This window comes from Aethalodelphis obliquidens, unplaced genomic scaffold (assembly GCF_003676395.1).
Source record: "Aethalodelphis obliquidens isolate GAN/ISIS:26980383/991018 unplaced genomic scaffold, ASM367639v1 scaffold37, whole genome shotgun sequence".
Classification (NCBI taxonomy): domain Eukaryota; kingdom Metazoa; phylum Chordata; class Mammalia; order Artiodactyla; family Delphinidae; genus Aethalodelphis; species Aethalodelphis obliquidens.
In genome coordinates this window covers 16236671-16254980 of record NW_020837981.1, presented here as the reverse complement: position 1 = coordinate 16254980, position 18310 = coordinate 16236671, and the positions used below count along the sequence as shown (strand labels likewise).

The 18310-nt window shown below is 38.6% G+C and overlaps 1 long non-coding RNA gene and 1 other non-coding gene across 2 annotated transcripts in view; both read left to right on the top strand.

Annotated features, from left to right (window-relative positions):
- The first annotated feature begins 13417 nt into the window (after nt 1–13417).
- The window catches only part of LOC113632673 (uncharacterized), a 41606-nt gene continuing 36713 nt past the window's right edge, over nt 13418–18310 (top strand). Inside the window, exon 1 of the long non-coding RNA XR_003437915.1 lies at nt 13418–13513. This is a non-coding gene — a long non-coding RNA (uncharacterized LOC113632673). The remainder of the gene's footprint in view (nt 13514–18310) is intronic.
- Nucleotides 15268–15374, top strand: LOC113632679 (U6 spliceosomal RNA). Its single transcript, XR_003437918.1, has one exon. It is a non-coding gene; the product is annotated as a U6 spliceosomal RNA (small nuclear RNA).

The window sequence follows — 18310 nt, the reverse complement described above, 5'->3', positions numbered from 1 at the left end:
GGAATTTTGGTAAAGCAGCCACTCATGTTTTATTAAATGCAATGGAAGGCTCTTTTCCTAGACCAATATTGTTCTCACCTTCTGCGTATTAAAGTTAGTAAAGAGTCCTAGACACATTCAACATCTGCTGGCAACAGGGGACTTCCCTGGTGGATCAGTGACTAAGTCTCTGCACTCCCAATGCAGGGAGCCTGGGTCTGATCCCTGATCAGGGAGCTAGATCCCACATTCCTCAACTAAGATCCCGCATGCCAAAACGAAGATCACACGTGCTGCAACTAAGAACAGGCACAGACAAATAAATAAATGAATATTTAAAAGAAAAATCTACTGGCAGCAGAAGAAACTGGTACATCCTTTCTGAAATGGAAATTGGCTTTCAAAAGTCAGAATTTTACATAATATTGTCTAGGCAATTCCATACCTAGGAATTTAGGCAAAGATTATAATCAAGAATGTGTACAAAGATACAGCTGGTTATCTTTACCAAAACACAGTTACAATAATGAAAATTTTTTAGGAAAATTAAATGTCCAACAATCATTTAAATAATGATCCACAGTAGTACACCATGTAGTCATTTTAAATGATATAGAAAAATATTTAATGCCTGGGAAACGTTCACACATTGTCAGATGAATAAAAAGGTTACAAACAATATGCATTATTGTAAACATTCACTGAGCATTGAGACTTATGCACATTATTGGGTATAATTTAAAAAGGAAAAAAATATAAAAGTTAAGTTTTAGAAGTATGGTATGATTCCTGTTTTGTAAATATACAGATCTTCCTTGACCCCTTACTGTGGGGTTACAACACGATAAACCCATCCTAAGTCAAAAATGCTTTTAACCCACCTAAATTGCTGAACACCATAACTTAGCCTAGCCTACCTTAAATGTGCTCAAAACACTTACATTAGCCTACAGTTGGGAAAAATCACCTAACAGAAGCCTATTTTATAATAAAGTGTTGAATATTTCATGTAACTTATTAAATACTTATTGAGTATCATACCACATGTCGCTAGCCTGGGAAAAGATCCAAATTCAAAGTTCAAAGTACGCGTATCTCTTTTACACCGTTGTTAACTTGAAAAATCCTAAACTGAACCATTGTAAGTCAGGGACCATCTGTATATGGTATGTATATTTATAAAATATGCAAAAGCATATACACCAAAATAGACCAATTGTCACTAGGTAACAGGGTCACCTATTTTTATATTTATATTTCATTCTTTTTGCTCATCTACATTTGCTAAGATAAACATATAATATTCGAGTAATAAGAAAAAAGCAAAAAAAAAAACAAGTCAGTTCATGTATACACTACCAAATGTAAAATGGACGGCTAGTGGGAAGCTGCTGCATAGCACAGGGAGATCAGCTTGATGCTTTGTGACCCCCTAGAGGGGTGGGATAGGGAGGGTGGGAGGGAGACGCAAGAGGGAGGAGATATGGGGATATATGTATACATATAGCTGATTCACTTTGTTGTACAGCAGAAACTAACAACACTGTAAAGCAATTATAACCCAATAAAGATAAAAAAAAATAAGTCAATAAAAACTACAAAACACCAAACATCACATAGCTATTTACTGACTTAGTAGAGATGACAATTCAGAGGGCGCTATTCAAGAATTTGTTCTTCAGTTGGTTTGGTTTGGTTTGTTGCATGCTCTACTGCATGTAATAAGCCAATTTATTCACCCTTTGAAGCAGCTAACACTGTGCAGTGGGTTGAACAAAGAAGAACGAAATGAATCCTGCCATCGCAGAGCTTCCCCTCTCACAGGGGTCTTGGCCACTGGCAGGTCCAATTGTTGTCTCCTCTGAGTGATCCCTTGCTTACAGGAATCACAGTGCAATGGAAACAATGCTGAACCCTGCTCCTTATTCCTTGAATAAGACTATGCTTTAATCACCACACCTCACATACCAGAAAATTAATTTCGTTGAGAACACAAGATTAACTCAAATTAAGCTTTAGCACATTACATAATCAAATGCTAAATTGTGTGGTTTTGAGGGAAAATTTAAAAGAAATTCATAGACGCATTCACAAATTACATGGAAAAAAGGAGGAAGGGGCAAAATGCAAAAGCTGTCGAAGAGAGATGAAAATGTCCATAGCATGTTCAGGTAAAGGTGAGGAAAACAACTTTACAGCAGAATGTGTTGAAAAGCCTTTAAGACTAGTGTTGAAGATGAGCCCTGGGCCAGAATGTTGAGAGCCTTGATGATCAGGCCAAGAACACTGAGCGAGTGTGGAGGTAACAGGGAACTGCTGTAGTTTCTCAAGCATGTGACATGTTAAAAGTGAAATTTTATGAAGATTAAATCTGGTGGCTGTGTGCATTTGAAGGAAGGAATAGCTGGAAAACAATGACAAATGTGGTTTAACCCTGAATTTGAATTTTATTTTAAATTTTATTTTTTAATGGGCACTACATTCACATAGAACAAAATTTTTTTTTTGTTCTCTCTCTCTCTCTCTCTCTCTCTCTATCTATCTATCTCTGTCTCTATCCACACACAAATCTTATTGGTTCGGTTTCTCTGGAGAACCCTGACTAATACACCTGCAATTCTTTCTTTCTTTTTTTTTTTTTTTTAAGTCTCATGACTTATTTTTCGCTTTTTTTATTTTTAATTTTTTATCAGAGTAATTTGATTACAATATTGCTTGTTCTAGGAATATACAATCTGATTCATTTGTACATATACATACCTATTCATCTACAGATCCTCTTCCCATTTAGGTTATTACAGAGTGTTGAATAGACTTCCCATGTTATACTGTTGCTCTTTTTTCTTTTTTGAATTTTATTTAATTTTTTTATACAGCAGGTTCTTATTAGTCTTCCATTTTATACACATCAGTGTATACATGTCAATCCCAATCTCCCAGTTCATCACACCACCATACCCACCACCCCACCGCCTTCCCCCCTTGGTGTCCATACGTTTGTTCTCTATATCTGTGTCTCAATTTCTGCCCTGAAAACCAGTTCATCTGTACCATTTTTCTAAGTTCCACATATATATGCGTTAATATACGATATTTGTTTTTCTCTTTCTGACTTACTTCACTCTGTATGACAGTCTCTAGATCCATTCACGTCTCAACAAATGACCCAATTTCGTTCCTTTTTATGGCTGAGTAATATTCCGTTGTATATATGTACCACTTCTTCTTTATCCATTCATCTGTCAATAGGCATTTAGGTTGCTTCCATGACGTGGCTATTGTAAATAGTGCTGAAATGAACATTGGGGTGCATGTGTCTTTTTGAATTATGGTTTTCTCTGGGTATATGCTCAGTAGCGGTATTGCTGGATCATATGGTAATTCTATTTTTAGTTTTTTAAGGAACCTCCATACTGTTCTCCATAGTGGCTGTATCAATTTACATTCCCACCAACAGTGTAAGATGGTTCCCTTTTCTCCACACCCTCTCCAGCATTTGTTGTTTGTATATTTTCTGATGATGCCCATTCTTTTTTTTCTTTTTGCGGTACGCGGGCCTCTCACTGTTGTGACCTCTCCCGTTGAGGAGCACAGGCTCTGGACGCGCAGGCTCAGCAGCCATGGCTCATGGGCCCAGCCTCTCCACGGGATGTGGGATCTTCCCGGACCGGGGCACGAACCCATGTCTCCTGCATCGGCAGGCGGACTCTCAACCACTGTGCCACCAGGGAAGCCCTGATGATGCCCATTCTAACTGGCGTGAGGTAATACCTCATTGTAGTTTTCATTTGCATTTCTCTTATAATTAGTGATGTTGAGTAGCTTTTCATGTGCTTCTTGGCCATCCGTATGTCTTCTTTGGAGAAATCTCTGTTTACATCTTCTGCCCATTTTTGGATTGGGTTGTTTGTTTTTTTAATATTGAGCTGCATGAGCTGTTTATGTATTTTGGAGATTAATCCTTTGTTCATTGATTCGTTTGCAAATATTTTCTCCCATTCTGAGGGTTGTCTTTTCGTCTTGTTTATGGTTTCCTTTGCTGTGCAAAAGATTTGAAGTTTCATTAGGGCCCATTTGTTTATTTTTGTTTTTATTTCCATTTCTCTAGGAAGTGGATCAAAAAAGATCTTGCTGTGATTTATGTCAAAGAGTGTTCTTCCTATGTTTTCCTCCAAGAGTTTTATAGTGTCTGGTCTAACATTTAGGTCTCTAATCCATTTTGAGTTTATTTTTGCATATGGTGTTAGGGAGTGTTCTAATTTCATTCTTTAACATGTACCTGTCCAGTTTTCCCACCACCACTTATTGAAGAGACTGTCTTTTCTCCATTGTATATCCCTGCCTCCTTTGTCATAGATTAGTTGACCATAGGTGCATGGGTTTATCTCTGGGCTTTCTATCTTGTGCCATTGATCTATGTTTCTGTTTTTGTGCCAGTACCATACTGTCTTGATTACTGTAGCTTTATACTATAGTCTGAAGTCAGGGAGTCTGTTTCCTCCAGCTCCGTTTTTTTCCCTCAAGACTGCTTTGGCTATTCAGGGTCTTTTGTGTCTCCATACAAATTTTAAGATTTTTTGTTCTAGTTCCGTAAAAAATGCCATTGGTAATTTGATAGGGATTGCATTGAATCTGTAGATTGCTTTGGGTAGTATAGTCATTTCCACAATATTGATTCTTCCAATCCAAGAATATGGTATATCTCTCCATCGGTTTGTATCATCTTTCATTTCTTTCATCAGTGTCTTCTGGTTTTCTGCAAACAGGTCATTTGTCTCCCTAGGTATGTTTATTCCTAGGTATTTTATTCTTTTTGTTGCAGTGGTAAATGGGAGTGTTTCCTTAATTTCTCTTTCAGATTTTTCATCATTAGTGTATAGGAATGCAAGAGATTTCTGTGCATTAATTTTGTATCCTGCAACTTTACCAAATTCATTGATTAGCTCTAGTAGTTTTCTGGTGGCATCTTTAGGATTCTCTATGTATAGTATCATGTCATCTGCAAAGAGTGACAGTGTTACTTCTTCTTTTCCAATTTGTATTCCTTTTATTTCTTTTGCTTCTCTGATTGCTGTGGCTAGGACTTCCAAAACTATGTTGAATAAGAGTGGCGAGAGTGGACATCCTTGTCTTGTTCCTAATCTTAGAGGAAATGTTTTCAGTTTTTCACCATTGAGAATGATGTTTGCTGTGGGTTTGTCATATATGGCCTTTATTATGTTGAGGTAGGTTCCCTCTATGCCCACTTTCTGGAGAGTTTTTATCATAAATGGGTGTTGAATTTTGTCAAAAGCTTTTTCTGCATCTACTGAGATGATCATATGGTTTTCATTCTTCAATTTGTTAATATGGTGTATCACATTGATTGATTTGCATATATTGAAGAATCCTTGCATCCCTGGGATAAATCCCACTTGATCATGTTGTATGATCCTTTTAATGTGTTGTTGGATTCTGTTTGCTAGTATTTTTTTGAGGATTTTTGCATCTATGTTCATCAGTGATATTGGTCTGCAATTTTTTGTTTTGTAGTATCTTTGTCTGCTTTTGGTATCAGGGCGATGGTGGCCTCATAGAATGAGTTTGGGAGTGTTCCTTCCTCCATAATTTTTTGGAAGAGTTTCAGAAAGCTGAGTGTTAACTCTTCTCTAAATGTTTGATAGAATTCACCTGTGAAGCCATCTGGTCCTGGACTTTTGTTTGTTGGAAGATTTTTAATCACAGTTTCAATTTCATTCCTTGTGATTGGTCTGTTCATATTTTGTGTTTCTTCCTGGTTCAGTCTTGGAAGGTTATACCTTTCTAAGAATTTGTCCATTTCTTCCAGGTTGTCCATTTTATTGGCATAGAGTTGTTTGTAGTAGTCTCTTAGGATGCTTTGTATTTCTGCAGTGTCTGTTGTAACTTCTCCTTTTTCATTTCTAATTTTATTGGTTTGAGTTCTCTCCCTCTTTTTCTTGATGAGTCTGGCTTATGGTTTATCAATTTTGTTTATCTCTCAAAGAACCAGCTTTTAGTTTTATTGATCTTTGCTATTGTTTTCTTTGTTTCTATTTCATTTATTTCTGCTCTGATCTTTATGATTTCTTTCCTTCTGCTAACTTTGGGTTTTGCTTGTTCTTCTTTCTCTAGTTCCTTTAGGTGTAAGGTTAAATTGTTTATTTGAGATTTTTATTGTTTCTTGAGGTAGGCTTGTATAGCTATAAACTTTCCTGTTAGAACTGCTTTTGCTGCATCCCATAGGTTTTGGATCATCGTGTTTTCATTGTCATTTGTCTCTAGGTGTTTTTTGATTTCCTCTTTGATTTCTTCAGTGATCTCTTGGTTATATAGCAACGTATTGTTTAGCCTCCATGTGTTTGTGTTTTTTACGTTTTTTTCCCTGTAATTCATTTCTAATCTCATAGCGTTGTGGTCAGAAAAGATGCTTGATATAATTTCAATTTTGTTAAATTTACTGAGGCTTGATTTGTGCCCCATGATGTGACCTATCCTGGAGAGTGTTCCATGTGCACTTGAGAAGAAAGTGTAATCTGCTGGTTTTGGATGGAATGTCCTATAAATATCAATTAAATCTCTCTGGTCTATTGTGTCATTTAAAGGTTGTGTTTCCTTATTTATTTTCATTTTGGATGATCTGTTCATTGGTGTAAGTTCGGTGTTAAAGGCCCCCACTCTTACTGTGTTACTGTCAATTTTCTCTTTTATAGCTGTTAGCAGTTGCCTTGTGTATTGAGGTGCACCTATGTTGGGTGCATATATATATATATAATTGTTATATCTTCTTCTTGAATTGATGCGTTGTGTCCTTTCTTGTCTCTTGTACCATTCTTTATTTTAAAGTCTATTTTATCTGATACAAGGATTGCTACTCCAGCTTTCTTTTGATTTACACTTGCATGGAATATATTTTTCCATTCCCTCACTTTCAGTCTGTATGTGTCTCTAGGTCTGAAGTTGGTCTCTTGTAGACAGCATATATATGGGTCTTGTTTTTGTATCCATTCAGCAAACCTGTGTCTTTTGGTTGGAGCATTTAATCCATTCACGTTTAAGGTAATTATCGATATGTATGTTCCTATGACCATTTTCTTAATTGTTTTGGGTTTGTTTTTGTAGGTTCTTTTCCTTTCTTTTTTTTTTTTTTTTTTTTTTTTTTTTTTTTTTGCGGTACGCGGGCCTCTCACTGTTGTGGCCTCTCCTGCTCCAGACGCGCAGGCTCAGCAGCCATGGCTCATGGGCCCAGCCGCTCCACGGCATGCGGGATCCTCCCGGACCGGGGCACAAACCCGTGTCGCCTGCATCGGCAGGTGGACCCTCAACCACTGCACCACCAGTGAAGCCCCCTTTTCCTTTCTTGTGTGTCCCACTTAGAGAAGTTCCTTCAGCATTTGTTGTAGAGCTGGTTTGGCCGTGCTGAATTTTCATCTTTTGCTTGTCTGTAAAGCTTTTGATTTCTCCATCGAATCTGAATGAGATTCTTGCCGGGTAGAGTAATCTTGGTTGTAGGTTCTTTCCTTTCATCACTTTAGGTATATCATGCCACTCCCTTCTGGCTTGTAGAGTTTCTGGTGAGAAATCAGCTGTTAACCTTATGGGAGTTCCCTTGTATGTTATTTGTCGTTTTTCCCTTGCTGCTTTTAATAATTTTTCCTTGTCTTTAATTTTTGCCAATTTGATTATTATGTGTCTCGGCATGTTTCTCTTTGGATTTTTCCTGTATGGGTCTCACTGTGCTTCCTGGACTTGGGTGGCTATATCCTTTCCCATGTTAGGGAAATTTTCGACTATAATCTCTTCAAATATTTTCTCTGGTCCTTTCTCTCTTCTCCTCCTGGGACCCCTATAATGCGAATGTTGTTGCGTTTAATGTTGTCCCAGAGGTCTCTTAGGCTGTCTTCATTTCTTTTTATTCTTTTTTCTTTAGTCTGTTCTGCAGCAGTGAATTCCACCATTCTGTCTTCCAGGTCACTTATCCGTTCTTCTGCCTCAGTTTTTCTTCTATTGATTCCTTCTAGTGTAGTTTTCATTTCAGTTATTGTCTTGTTCATCTCTGTTTGTTTGTTCTTTAGTTCTTCTAGGTCTTTGTTAAACATTTCTTGCATCTTCTCAGTCTTTGCCTCCATTCTTTTTCCGAGGTCCTGGATCATCTTCACTATCATTATTCTGAATTCTTTTTCTGGAAGACTGCCTATCTTCACTTCATTTAGTTGTTTTTCTGAGGTTTTATCTCATTCCTTCACCTGGTACATAGCCCTCTGCCTTTTCATCTTGTCTACATTTCTGTGAATGTGGATTTTTTTCCGCAGGCTTCAGGACTGTAGTCAGAACAAAATTTTAAGGGTACAAAACGGTAGGCATGAAAGGTAAGTGTCCCTCCACCCTTGGTCTTCCAGCCCCCAGTTTTCTTCCCAAGGTAACTGAGGTAACCACTGCTAACAGAGTTTCATTTTTGCAGTCATTGCATTTACAAATATATTTACATATATATATGTGTGTGTGTGTATCTCAGTTCCTTAGTGTCAGACACTTCCAATCTTCGGCTGTTACAGAGAATACTGCACTGAATCCTCTTGTTCTTATGGTCTTTCACTCATGTTGGCACATGTTTTAGAAAAGAAACTTAACATGTGTAAGTCAGTAGGGATTTACTGAGAGCCTATTGAATATATACTCACAAAGTACCTGTAGTTTTTGCTTCTTTAAAAAAATAAAGAATTCTGATAATTTCCTTTGCTCCCCCTACATCTTGTAACTGAGTTTTACCAAAGTTATTATTCCATGTAGGCATAATGTATGTGACAGAATAAAATCAACTAAAGGTTTCATTCCTTTCCTCAAAAATCTGGAATTAGGCAATTCTAGTAATAGACTACACCTGCATCATATTGTATTATCTATCATATTATTTACTAAACTGTGGCTTACATATCTGACACCTTGGCTCTGAATGGCTCCTCCCTCCTTAGTGTCCCCAGTTCACAGCGCCCCTTGGGATACAGGTAAGGATTAAAGAGAAAGAGCTCACAATTCAATAAGCACCCAGTTGAAGTTGTCCTTTATATTGTGATGTTACAGGTTTACACAGCATTACTGGTTATTTTCCTCATTTTGATATCTCCACATTTATTGTCACTATCAGAATTCAGTAAAACTCTCCTTCTCAACTTGTTTTAAGCCTTTGAGGTTTTGTTATTTTTTAATAATAGTACTGACTGGCTTACTTACAAGATCACATCCCCCAAATAAAAATATAAATTGTAACAACTTTGCATGGTAATGGATGGTAACTGGACTTATTGTGGTGATTATTTTATAATGTATAAAAATATCGAGGGACTTCTCTGGTGGTGCAGTAGGTAGGACTCCATTCTCCCAATGCAGGGAGCCTAGGTTTGATCCCTGGTCAAGGAACTAGATCCCACATGCATGCCGCAACTAATAGTTTGCCTGCCACAACTAAGGAGCTCCCAAGCTGCAACTAAGGAACACACGTGCTGCAACTAAGACTCGGCGCAACCAAATAAAAATAAATAAATAAACATTAAAAAAATAAAATAGTAGCACCTGGTGTTTAAAAATATGTATATGTATATCGAATCATGGGAGTTCCCTGGTGGTCTAGTGGTTAGAATTCAGTGTTTTCAGTGCCTTGGCCCAGGTTCAATCCCTGGGTTGGGGAACTGAGATGCCGCAAGCCATGTGGTACGGGAAAAAAAAAAAATTGAATCACTATGTTGTACACTTGAAACTAATGTATTATTGTATGTTACATATAACTTAATTATATATATTTAAATATATATTTATATATATTTACATAAAACGTTGAATTTGATAAGCCCTTGATGAAAATGCTTACAGTGTGATTTTATAATCAGAGAAAAAGAAAATCTTAAAAGGAAGTGCCCAACCAAACATCCTCATGTTTTTCTTATTATAAAAACTAACACAAACTTCACATTCCTGTTTTCAAATTAATTTTTATTTACATCAGTGTTGTACATCCTCATGAGTTTTGGGTTTTTAAAGGACATACTATTCCAAGTTTTTAACAAAAAAAGTGGAAGACTTGCCTCATACCTCCCTCTGCCTAGAGGCAAATATGGTAAAACATGTAGCTATTTCTTCTTGTATTTTTCACCATTTTTCTAAATGATGTTTCTACTTCAGAACTTCTTTTAAGTTTAATATATTGCACTGCTGTATCCGCACTAAAGCCTTGATCAAACAATAACAAAATGGCAAGAATACATCATCCAGGCCTGAATAAAAGCCAAGTCTAAGTTTCACCAATGAGACAATGCAAAAACAAAAACAAAAAATGAGTTTAGGGCCATATTTGTACATATTACATATGAATATAGTATATATATTATATATAAAATAGTCAAATGCCTACATGTAATACTTAAATTTCATTATTTAGTTATATATAAAATGATCAAATGACATGTAATATTCAACTTTTTAAATTTACTTAAACATACATATTTAAAATACTATATTATGAAAAACCGTATTAATTTAAGAAGAGTGCTATTCTTCCATTGTATGAGAAACTTTGTAAGGTTACAAGTATGAGGCATCTACATGTTTTTCTAAAGGATGATCTGGGGAAAAACTTTGCTTTATATTTGAACATACATAAATCTTCCTCAATTTGGGAATTCTTCAATCATTTTAATCTTTTAAATCATTTTCACAATTTATTCTCTTTTTTAAGTTGTATATTGATTAGAAAAGTCTTCATTACTTATTTTAATAAATATTAGCACCTTTTTGGAGTATTATTTAATATAGGTAAGCATGTGTTTTGAGAAAAGTAGAGTGCACTTATTTATTTCTACTCTTTTCCCCAAAACTAACCTTTAAACTTGCTGCAGGACTTCCCTGGTGGTGCAGTGGTTAAGAATACGCCTGGCAATGCAGGGGACACGGGTTCGATCCCTGGTCCAGGAAGATACCACATGCCTCAGAGCAACTAAGCCCATGCACCACGACTACTGAGCCTGTGCTCTAGAGCCCACGAGCCACAACTACTGAAGCCCGCGTGCTGCAACTACTGAAGCCCACGCACCTAGAGCCCGTGCTCTGCAACAAGAGAAGCCCCCGCTCCCCACAACTAGAGAAAGCCCACGTGCAGAAACGAAGGCCCAACGCAGCCAAAAATAAATAATTAATTAATTTAAAAAATTTAAACTTGTTGCAGCACCTTATGATAGGGTGTATTTTTAATGTTCCCTGGGTTTTTCCCTCTAATGGTAAAGGTAATAAAAATCATGTTGGGATCACTGTCTAGTATTTTGAAGAAATGATAAATGATAAAGCTACAGCCATTCCTCCTTATATCAAAATAAATTATACATAACCAAATAACTCAGAAGCCATAGAAAAAAAATTAATAAACATGACTATGCAAAAATTAAGCACATGTGGGCCTCTCACCTTCTGAGATGGCCTACACTCTCTCTGTGGAGTGTTTCTCTCTAAATAAATCCACTTCTTACATTAAAAGAAAGAGAAAAAGAACTTCCCTGGTGATCCAGTGGTTAAGAATCCCCCTCCCAATGCAGGGGACGTGGGTTCGATCCCTGGTCGTATTAATACCCCACATGCCAAAGAGCAACTAAGACCACACACTGTAGAGCCCATGCGCCACAACCAGAGAGACCATGCGCCGCAACAAAAGATCGCGTGTGCCGCAACTAAGACCTGACACAGCTAAATAAATAAATAAATATTTTAAAATAATAATAATAAAGGATTTTCTCTAAAAAAACATTAAGCACATGTGTGTGGCATAAAAATACAAAAGCAAAATCAGGAGATAAATAATGTACAAGGAAAAAAATTTCACAATTCCCGTAACAGACAAAAGGCTGACTTCCCCAGTTTAAAAAAAGTGCAAACAAATCAGTAAGTAAAAGATTAACAGGACTTCCTTGGTGGTACAGTGGTTAAGAATCCACCTGCCAATGCAGGGGCACGGGTTCGAGCCCTGGTCCGGGAAGATCCCACATACCGTGGAGCAACTAAGCCCATGTTCCACAACGACTGAGCCTGCTCTCTAGAGACCACATACCACAACTACTGAAGCCTGTGCACCTAGAGCTCGTGCTCTGCAACAATAGAAGCCACCACAATGAGAAGCTGCGCACCACAACTAAGAGTAGCCCCCACTCGCCACAGCTAGGGAAAGCCCGCGTGCAGCAACGAAGACCCAATGCAGCCAAAAATAAATAAATAAATTTATTAAAAAATAATATTAACAACCCAACAGAAAATTGGGTCAAGAATATGACTACTTTCAGAAACATAAATAACCAATAAACATATAACTATAAGTTCAACCTCAGTCATAATTATGAAACTGCTAATCACTCAAAGGAAGATAAATTGTTCACCTCTCAGAGAAGCAAAATGTCTAAAGTTTGATAATACCCGGTGCTAGAGCAGAAGTGAGAAAGTAAACACCTTCATACATTGTCGGATATGAGTGTAAATTGGTACAATTTAGCAATTTGGTGGTATTTATCGACTTTTATAAAACTTATATCTTGTTGACTGGACAATTTTTCTCTACAAATTTACCCTGTGATGTACACCAAAATATGTTCAAGGAGGCCATTGCAAAATTCTTTGCAACAGAAAAAAATTGGAAACAACCAAAATGTCCCTCAATGGGATGGAGAAGAAGAGATCAGTGGATGAATAAAGTACGGTATTTGTGTTATGAACTACTACTATAAAGCCATTAAAAAAAGAGTAAGATAACTCTTTTTGTGCAGTATGGAGAGATCTCTATGATGGATTATCACATGAAAAAGGAAGGTTGAGAAGAGTATGATAGCATTATCTCTTCTGGGCAGTTTTTCATAATTCATATATTTATTGAAAAAAAAAATCCCTGTAAAAGTGGACCCCTGCATTTCAAATCCGTTTTGTTCAAGGGTCAACTGTATGTACATTTGCACCTGATTTTTTTCTTTAAAAATCATATATGTGGATTCCTTTTCAGAGAGGGAGCTGGGCAGGTACAGAAGAAAGGCTTTTAGCTTCAGTTAACATCTTTCTGAACTGTTTGTACGAAGTCAATATAGTCATCTCACCAATTTTGTTTTCTTCTTTATGCTTTTTTGGTATGTTTTTTAAAAGAGCAAATATAATTTAACTTACAAATGCTGGTTTTAAAAAAAACGCTTTAAAAATACATAGTACAAAATATAGCATAGAAATTTCATAGAACTTTTTAACATCGCTGAAGTTCTTTGCACCTCAAGACGCGCAGCGTCAGGGCCCCAACCTCAGGACCAGAAAAACCGCCCAGTCTCCTCGGCCCCTGGCCTACAACTCCCACAAGGCATCGCGAAAACTGCGTATAAAGGAGCGACAGGAGACAGCCCAGTTACTTCCGGTCTCCAGGAAACGTCCCTCCGGAAGTGCTTTTTTTTTTTTAACGTCACAGGTCGTAGGCTTTAAGTGGGAAGAAGAAAGCTAACTCTGCTCAAAAGAAAAGGAAAAAGGCTGGAAGGTAAGAGTTTACAAGCCCTAGAAGCTCCGAACGAGGACAGAAATTAGGCAGCCCATAGGTGAGCTCTGCGCGGCCAGCTGCCAGAGTCGTTCTCAGATGTGCAGCTCTCCTCCTGCTTCTCCCTTTTCCTTCCAGTCTCACGCTAAGTTCTGTTGTGCAGGGCAAAATCGGCACCTTTCCCTTGCGGTTCTTCGGAACCCGAGCTTACAAGGCGCCAAACCCCAAGTTCCAGAAAGTACCTGCAACCATTCGTTCTGATTTCCCTGCTCCCGGCTCAGGCTGGGATTTTGGACACCAGCTGAGCTCTCTGATAAAAAGGCCTAGTTTCCGATTTAGCTCCTACCTCCCAACGTTTTTTCCTCAGAACCTGCTGCTGTGTTCCAACATAAGATCCAGTGGAAAGAAAACGGAACCTGCCAGGACCTTAGCCTCCCTGTTTTAGTCCCTGCATTTTATTAGGCTGCCTGATAAACTCCCTCCCTGACTGCCAGAGTAAAACAGCATTCTGAGAAAAGAACAGGATATATTTAAAAATTTTTTTAATAGTCTTTCTGTTAAGTCAGACATAGAATCTGTAAATGATTCGTTAAAGGCTGTCGAAACATTGCTTTGAGGTTTTAATCAAGTGCAAAGTGCAATGACAAATGCTAGTAATTCACTTGTTAATGTGTGCGAATAGCGATAGTGGGGGACGGGAGTAAATGGGAACTCTGCTTAGTTTGGCTGTGAACCTAAAACTGCTCTGAAAAATTCTTTATTTTTTAAAGATAATGGTAATAACAGGAAGTATAATCACCATTATTGAGCTCCTACTCTGTTCCATTCGTAATGCTAGCATTTGAACCGTGCTGTGTCTGACTCCAAAGCTCATAGTTAATAAAATGCATTAAAACACTGCACCAGATTATCTGGCCAGAATTTAGGCATTTCAGAAAATGCACTTGACAAGGCTGTTAGGAGACCTGATTTGTCGTATCAGCTCTCTACTGGCTCCTTGTTGGCCCACACTTCCTTGATTTGAGAAGGAGGATGTCAGATCAGAGCAATGATTCTCAAACTTAAAACTGCACACGAATCACCTGGTGATTTGGTGAAGATAAAACATCTGCTTCAGGATGTCTAGGTGAGGTCTGAGATTCTGCATTTCTGACAAGCCCCCAGGTGAAGTCCCTGTTAATCCAGGAGCCACACTTGGAATAGCAGAAGGCAGGATGATCTCTGAGATCCTTTCAAGTTCTAACACTCTCACAGTGGATCGTTCTTTACCCCCTCTAACCTTAGCACCTTTGCTCTTAAGGAAATATTGAAGGCTCAGTCAAAAAAAGAGTGACAGGGGCTTCCCTGGTGGCGCAGTGGTTGAGAGTCCTCCTGCCGATGCAGGGGACACGGGTTCGTGCCCCGGTCCGGGAAGCTCCCACACGCCGCAGAGCGGCTGGGCCCGTGAGCCATGGCCATTGAGCCTGCACACCCGGAGCCTGTGCTCCGCAACGGGAGAGGCCACAACAGTGAGAGGCCCGTGTACCGCAAAAAAAAAAAAAAAAAGATTAGGAAGCCAAAATATGAAAATAAAAAATAACTTTATAATGTCTCTGGAAAGATACCCAGGAAACCCATAAGAGTAGCTGCCTTCAGGGAGGCAGACTTGATGGCCCAAGGACAGGAATGGCAGGTAAACTTTACTGTGTACTTTTATACCTTTCTCATTTTTACTATGTGTGTGTGTGTTCTCTCTTTTTAAAAAATAATTCATTTTTGTGCTCGCTTCGGCAGCACATGTACTAAAATTGGAATGATACAGAGAAGATTACCATGACCCCTGTGCGAGGATGACACGCAAATTCGTGAAGCGTTCCATATTTTTAGTCATGTACCACAATGTTCATTGCAGCTCTATTTACAATAGCCAGAACATGGAAGCAACCTAAGTGTCCATGGACAGATGAATGGATAAAGAAGATGTAGCACACATATATAATGGAATATTACTCAGCCATAAAAAGGAACAAAATTGAGTTATTTGTAGTGAGGTGGATGTACCTAGAGTCTGTCATACAGAGTGAAGTAAGTCAGAAAGAGAAAAATACCGTATGCTAACACATATATATGGAATCTAAAAAAAAAGGTCATGAAGAACCTGGGGCAAGACGGGAATAAAGACACAGACCTACTAGAGAATGGACTTGAGGACACTGGGAGGGGGAAGGGTAAGCTGGGACAAAGTGAGAGAGTGACATGGACATATATACACTACCAAACGTAAAATAGATAGCTAGTGGGAAGCAGTCGCATAGCACAGGGAGATCAGCTGGGTGCTTTGTGACCAGCTAGAAGGGTGGGATAGGGAGGGTGGGAGGGAGGGAGATGCAGAGGGAAGAGATGGGGATATATGTATATGTATAACTGATTCACTTTGTTATAAAGCAGAAACTAACACACCATTGTAAAGCAATTATACTCCAATAAAAACGTTAAAAAAATAATTCATTTTTAATTATCATGGAAAAGTGGTTAATATGCCACTCGTTAGTGAGGCAGAAGTCACTGAGTTATTAGTTTGGACCTACTATTACTGTAACAGATTTCTTTTAAACAGAAAGAAATTACTTGAACAGTCACTTGATTATGTTTGGGAAACAAGCACTTGAATATCTCCCTGACATTTCAGCTTTCTTCCTCTCTTCTCAAATAGAATTGCAGTGGAGTATATTGGTAATATAGTCGTCAAATCAGATATGATGGTAGTTTTAGGAAAATAGTGACTTAAGTGCATGAAACTGGGCCAAATAACTCATGAGATAACTTCTGGCAGTAAGATCTGAGATAATCTGGTCCTATGAGTTCTGATTCCCAGAACCTAGACCAGTGATCCTCTAGTCTGGCTACACATTAAAAATCACTTGGTGGGGAATTCCCTGGCAGTCCAGTGGTTAGAACTCTGGGCTTCCACTGCAAGGGGCCCAGGTTTGATCCCACAAGCTTGTGGCCCAGCCAAAAAAAAATCACTTGGTGAGTATACGTATATACACACACACGTACATACACATATATGTATATACATATATACACACATACCAGTGCCAGGACCCTTCTGTAGGTCAATTAAAATGGAGCTTCTAGGGGCGGGGCATGGATTTTTTTTTTTTTTTAAGCTATGGCCAGTGATTATAATGTGCATCAAGGTATAACCTAGACCAAGGATATTAATCTGATACTCAGGAAATATGAATGGAATAAAAACAAGAAACTTGGCCTTCCCTGGTGGCGCAATGGTTAAGAGTCTGCCTGCCAATGCAGGGGACACGAGTTCAAGCCCTGGTCCAGGAAGATCCCACATGCCACGGAGCAACTAAGCCCGTGTGCCACAACTACTGAGCCTGCGCTCTAGAGCCCGTGTGCCACAACTACTGAAGCCTGTGCATCTAGAGCCCATGTTCCACAACAAGAGAAGCTACCACAATGAGAAGACCGCACACTGCAACGAAGAGTTAGACCCATCTCGCTGCAACTAGAGAAAGCCCGCCTGCAGCAACAAAGACCCAGTGCAGCCAGAAAAATTATGATAATAATAAAATAAAATAAATAAATTTATTTAAAAAAAACAAGAAACTTTTAATGAATACTTTCTGTGTCGTAGGCCCCATTGTTCTCTTTAATAAATTCAGAGAATCCATTTGATTCAGCGATAAGTTCACAGATACTGTGATTCTGTAAAAGCCCACACTTGCCAGATAAATGTTTGCCAAAAGGAATTGAAATCTAAATATAGAATAATACTCATGAGCAGCTTCACGGCTGAGCAAAAAATCTCTGAGTACTTGGTTTGTGCCTAGCACTGTGAGAGATGTAAATGAAATCTGTTTTAGCAGTTCCTCACAAGGAACTTGCATTGCAATTAAAGAGACAAGATTGAACTTGTGACCCACTGATCAAATCAAAATTTGGTCCTACCAAACCATGTTCCTAAAATGTTGTGAAATCATTGCCAACATTTTTTTAAGCATCTTTATTGGAGTATAATTGCTTTACATTATTGTGTTAGTTGCTGGTATAACAAAGTGAATAGCTCTATGTATACATATATCCCCATATCCCCTCCCTCTTGCATCTCCCTCCCACTCTCCCTATCCCACCCCTCTAGGTGGTCACAAAGCACTGAGCTGATCTCCCTGTGCAACATTTTTAAATTGGGAGGTTTTGCATAAAATTCCAGGCTTCTACCTTCTCTTGAAAAATTGAAAGATCTGATGATTTGGGATTCAATACCATTCCCAACGGCAGCATTTGTCTGGAGCTGAGCTGGGAACACCCCCTTTAGATGGGGCCCATGCTGTTGAGTTTGTCACAGTCTCCTAACTCTGCTGCTCTCTGATACTGAGGCCAAGTGTCAGTTGCCAGGCGTTATCACAAATCTTTATAAGAGGAAAGTGAAATATTTTTGATCCCTATTTTATCAAATGTAGAACCAAAAATAGAGCACAAAAGCCACATGTTTCAAGAAAAACAAGGGAGGACATATCCCTTTGAGAAAATAAAGACAATTATGGGCCTTCCCTGGTGGCGCAGTGGTTAAGAATCTGCCTGCCAATGCAGGGGACAAGGGTTCGAGCCCTGGTCTGGGAAGATCCCACATACTGCGGAGCAACTAAGCCCATGTGCCTGTGTGCCACAACTACTGAAGCCTGCGCACCTAGAGCCTGTGCTCTTCAACAAGAGAAGCCACTGCAATGAGAAGCCCATGCACCACAACGAAGAGTAGCCCCTGCTCGCCACAACTAGAGAAAGACCACACGCAGCAAC